The sequence below is a fragment of the Arachis ipaensis genome, chromosome B6 (genome assembly GCF_059453495.1).
Source record: "Arachis ipaensis isolate K30076 ecotype BB chromosome B6, ASM5945349v1, whole genome shotgun sequence".
NCBI lineage: Eukaryota > Viridiplantae > Streptophyta > Magnoliopsida > Fabales > Fabaceae > Arachis > Arachis ipaensis.
Genome location: NC_142441.1, coordinates 43,537,130 through 43,542,811, shown reverse-complemented (window position 1 = coordinate 43,542,811; position 5,682 = coordinate 43,537,130). Strand labels below are relative to the sequence as shown.

The window sequence follows — 5,682 nt, the reverse complement described above, 5'->3', positions numbered from 1 at the left end:
TTGCTAAAATTAATGATTTACTTCAAAATTTTCAAGTTGTTACTTGCCTATTAAGAAAGGATCAAACTTTAAATTTTAAGAATCATATCTTCTAATTTCTTGTTAGTCAAGTAATCAACTTTAATTTTAAAACTTTCTCTTTCTTTAAATTGATTTTCAATCATATCTTTTCAATCATATCTTTTTAATTTCTAATTTCAAAATCTTTTTCAAAAATCACTTTATTTCTTTCCCAATCTAAATTTTCGAAAATCTCAATCAAAATTTCAAATTTCTTTTTAATTATTTCAAAATCTTCTTAATTTATTTTTGAAAATTCTTCCCCTCTTCTCACATCCTTCTATTTAAAGGACTAACACTCCTCCTCAAGGTACAATTCGAACTCCCTCCTTCTTTATATGTTCGAATTCTCTTCTATCTACCTCCTCCTTCTATTCTTCTTTTCCTCTGACACCTCAAGGAATCTCTATACTGTGACATAGAGGATTCCTTACTTTCTTGTTCTCTTCTCTTTCATATGAGCAGGAACAAAGTAAAAGGCATACTTGTTCAAGCTGATCCTGAACCTGAAAGGACCTTGAAGAGAAAGCTAAGAGAAGCTAAAGAACATCTCTCTTTAGAGGGCCTAACAGAACTTTTCAAGGACGAAGAAACCATGGCAGCCGAAAACAACAATGCCAACAATGCAGGGAAGGTGCTTGGTTACTTTACTGCACCTACTCCCGACTTCTATGGGAGAAGCATCTTAATCCCTGCCATTGGAGCAAACAACTTTGAGCTTAAGCCTCAATTAATTTCTCTAATGCAATAGAATTGCAAGTTTCATGGACTTCTATTGGAAGATCCTCATCAGTTCTTAGCTGAATTCTTGCAAATCTGTGACACTGTCAAGATCAATGGGTTGAACCTGAAGTCTACAGACTTATGCTTTTTCCTTTTGCTGTAAGAGACAGAGCTAGGACATGGTTGGACTCACAACCTAAAGAAAGCCTGAACTCTTGGGAAAAGCTAGTCAATGCCTTCTTGGCAAAGTTCTTTCCACCTCAAAAATTGAGCAAGCTTAGAGTGGAAGTCCAAACCTTCAGACAGAAGGAAGGTGAATCCCTCTATGAAGCTTGGGAAAGATACAAGCAATTAATGAGAAGATGTCCTTCTGACATGCTTTCTAAATGGAGCATCATAGGAATTTTCTATGATGGTCTGTCTGAACTATCCAAGGTGTCATTGGACAGCTCTGCTGGAGGATCTCTTCATCTGAAGAAGACGCCTGCAGAAGCTCAGGAACTCATTGAAATGGTTGTAAATAACCAATTCATGTACACTTCTAAAAGGAATCCTGTGAATAATGGGACAAATCAGAAGAAATGAGTTCTTGAGATTGATACTCTGAATGCCATATTGGCTCAGAATAAAATATTAACCCAACAAGTCAATATGATTTTTCAGAGTCTGTCTGAAATGCAATCAGCAACAGACAGTACTAAGGAAGCTTCCTCTGAAGAAGAAGCTTATGATCCTGAGAACCCAGCAATGGAAGAGGTGAATTACATGGGAGAACCCTATGGAAACACCTATAATCCTTCATGGAGAACTCATCCAAATCTCTCATGGAAGGATCAAGAGAGACCTCAACAAGGTTTCAACAACAATAATGGTGGAAGAAACAGCTTTAGCAATAGCAAACCTTTTCCATCATCTTCTCAGCAACAAACAGAGAATTCTAAACAGAGCCACTCTGATTTAGCAACCATTGTCTCTGATCTAATCAAAACCACTAAAAGTTTCATGACTGAATCAAGGTCCTCCATTAGAAATTTGGAGGCACAAGTGGGTCAGCTGAGTAAGAAAATTACTGAACTCCCTCCTAGTACTCTCCCAAGCAATACAGAAGAGAATCCAAAGAGAGAGTGCAAGGCTATAAACACGTCTCACATGGCCAAACCTGGAGAGGAGGAAGAGGCAGTGATCTCCACTGAGGAAGACCTCAATGGACGTCCACTGACCTCCATGGAGTTCCCTAATGAGGAACCATGGGAATCTGAGGCTCACACAGAGACCATAGAGATTCCATTGAATCTACTTCTGCCATTCATGAGCTCTGATGAGTATTCTTCTTCTGAAGAGGATGAAGATGTTACTGAAGAGCAAGTTGCTAAGTACCTTGGAGCAATCATGAAGCTAAATGCCAGGTTGTTTGGTAATGAGACTTGGGAGGATGAACCTCCATTGCTCATCAAAGAACTGGATGACTTGACTAAGCAGAGATTACCTCTGAAGAGACAAGATCCTGGAAAGTTCTCAATACCTTGTACCATAGGCACTATGACCTTTGAGAAGGCTCTGTGTGACCTAGGGTCAAGCATAAACCTTATGCCTCTCTCTGTAATGGAGAAGCTAGGGATCATTGAGGTACAAGCTGCAAGAATCTCACTAGAGATGGCAGACAATTCAAAGAAACAGGCTTATGGACTTGTAGAGGATGTCTTGGTAAAGGTAGAAGACCATTACATCCCTGCTGATTTCATAATCCTAGAGACTGGGAAGTGTATGGATGAATCCATCATCCTTGGCAGACCCTTCCTAGCCACAGCAAAAGTTGTGATTGATGTTGACAGAGGAGAATTGATCATTCAAGTGAATAGAGACTCCCTTGTGTTTAAAGCTCAAGGATATCCCTCTGTCACCATGGAGAGGAAGCATGAAGAGCTTCTCTCAATACAGAGTCAAACAGAGCCTCCACAATCAAACTCTAAGTTTGGTGTTGGGAGGCCACAACCAAACTTTAAGTTTGGTGTTGAACCCCCACATTCAAACTCTAAGTTTGGTGTTGGGAGGTTCCAACATTGCTCTGAACATCTGTGAGGCTCCATGAGAGCCACTGTCAAGCTATTGACATTAAAGAAGCGCTTGTTGGGAGGCAACCCAATTTTTACTTATCTATATTAAATTTCTATTTTTTTTGTTATTTTATGTTTTCTATAGGTTGATGATCATGTGAAGTCACAAAAAAAAACAATTGAAAAATCAAAAATAGAAGGAAAAACAGAATGAAAAACAAAACACCCTAGAGGAGAAACTTACTGGCATTTAAACGCCAGTAAGGGTAGCAGAATGGGCGTTAAACGCCCAGTCTGGCACCATTCTGGGCGTTTAACGCCAGAAATGGGCATCGGACTGGCGTTTAACGCCATGAATGGGCAAGAAGCTGGTGTTAAACGTCAGAAATGGGCAGCAGCCTGGCGTTTAACGACAGGATTGGCAGCAAGGGGCGTTTTGCACGCCACATGGTGCAGGGATGAGAAATCCTTGACACCTCAGGATCTGTGGACCCCACAGGATCCCCACCTACCCCACCTCTCTCTCTCTTCTTCACCCATTCACCAATCACCTCAATACCTCTTCCCCAAAATCCCCTCACCTATCAAATCCCACCATTCTCTTCACCACTCACATCCATCCTTCATAAAACCCCACCTACCTCACCATTCAAATTCAAACCACTTTCCCACCCAAACCCACCCATAATAGCCGAACCCTTACCCTCTCTCCACCCCTATATAAACCCATATTCACTCCTTCATTTTCACATAACCTAAACACTACTTCTCCCCCTTGGCCGAAATACTAAGCCCCTCCATCTCCTCTATTTCTTCTTCTTCTACTCTCTTCTTTCTTCTTTTGCTCGAGGACGAGCAAAGCTTCTAAGTTTGGTATGGTAAAAGCTAAAGCTTTTTTTGTTTTTCCATAACCATTAATGGCACCAAAGGCCGGAGAAACCTCTAGAAAGAGGAAAGGGAAGGCAGAAGCTTCCACCTCCGAGTCATGGGAGATGGAGAGATTCCTCTCAAAGGTGCATCAAGACCACTTCTATGAAGTTGTGGCCAAGAAGAAGGTGATCCCTGAGGTCCCTTTTAAGCTCAAAAAGGGCGAATATCCAGAGATCTGACATGAGATCCGAAGAAGAGGTTGGGAAGTTCTCACCAACCCCATTCAACAAGTCAGAATCTTAATGGTTCAAGAGTTCTATGCCAATGCATGGATCACCAAGAACCATGATCAAAGTGTGAACCCGGACCCTAAGAATTGGCTTACAACGGTCCGAGGGAAATACTTAGATTTAAGTCCGGAAAATGTAAGGTTGGCGTTCAACTTGCCCATGATACAAGGAGATGCACACCCATACACTAGAAGGGTCAACTTTGATCAAAGGTTGGACCAAGTCCTCATGGACATCTGTGAAGAGGACGCTCAATGGAAGAGAGATTCAAGAGGAAAGCCTGTTCAATTGAGAAGGCATGACCTCAAGCCCGTGGCTAAGGGATGGTTGGAGTTCATCCAACGCTCAGTCATCCCTACTAGCAACCGGTCTGAAGTTACTATAGACCGGGCTATCATGATTCATAGCATCATGATTAGAGAGGAAGTAGAAGTTCATGAGGTTATATCCCAAGAACTCTACAAGGTGGCGGACAAGTCCACTACTATGGCAAGGTTAGCCTTCCCTCATCTCATTTGTCACCTCTGCAATTCAGTTGAAATTGACATAGAGGGAGACATTCTCATTGATGAGGACAAGCCCATCACTAAGAAAAGGATGGAGCAAGTGAGAGAACCTCACCAAGAGCATGAGGAAACTCCTCATCATGAAATCCGTGAGATGCCTCAAGGGATGCATTTTCCTCCACAAAGCTATTGGGAGTAAATCAACACCTCCCTAGGAGAATTAAGTTCCAACATGGGACAACTAAGGGTGGAGCACCAAGAGCATTCCATCCTCCTCCATGAAATTAGATAAGACCAAAGAACCATGAGAGAGGAGCAACAAAGGCAAGGAAGAGACATTGAGGAGCTCAAGCACTCCATAAGATCTTCAAGAGGAAGAACAAGCCGCCATCACTAAGGTGGACCCATTCTTTAATTTCCTTGTTCTTTATTTTTCTGTTTTTCGAATTTTTATGCTTATGTTTATTTATGTTTGTGTCTTTATTACATGATCATTAGTGTCTTAGTGTCTATGCCTTGAAGCTATGAAAATGAATTCATCACCTTTCTTTAAAGAAAAATGTTTTTAATTGAAAAAGAAAAAGAAGTGCATGAATTTCAAATTTTAAAACAGTTTAATTATCTTGATGTGGTGGCGATACTATTGTTTTTCTGAATGAATGCTTGAACAGTGCATATTTTTGAATTTGATTGTTTATGAATGTTAAAATTTTTGGCTCTTGAAGGAATGATGGGAAAAGGAGAAATGTTATCTGATGATCTGAAAAATCATAAAATTGATTCTTGAAGCAAGAAAAAGTAGTGAAAAACTTGCAAAAAAAAAAGAGAAGAGAGAAAAGAAAAAAAAAAGAAAAGCAAGCAGAAAAAGCCAATACCCCTTTAAACCAAAAGGCAAGGGTGATAAAAAGGATCCAAGGCTTTGAGCATCAGTGGATAGGAGGGCCCACAGGAATAAAATCCTAGCCTAAGCGGCTAAACCAAGCTGTCCCTAACCATGTGCTTGTGGCATGAAGGTGTCAAGTGAAAACTTGAGACTGAGCGGTTAAAGTCGAGGTCCAAAGCAAAAAGAAGAGTGTGCTTAAGAACCCTGGACACCTCTAATTGGGGACTCTAGCAAAGCTGAGTCACAATCTGAAAAGGTTCACCCAGTTATGTGTCTGTGGCATTTATGTATCCGGT

General features: G+C 40.8%; 1 non-coding gene across 1 annotated transcript; it reads right to left on the bottom strand.

The window, feature by feature from the left end:
- Positions 1-1,056: 1,056 nt before the first annotated feature.
- Positions 1,057-1,164, bottom strand: LOC148555343 (small nucleolar RNA R71). The gene has a single exon (XR_015887481.1). It is a non-coding gene; the product is annotated as a small nucleolar RNA R71 (small nucleolar RNA).
- Between the last annotated feature and the right edge of the window lie 4,518 nt (positions 1,165-5,682).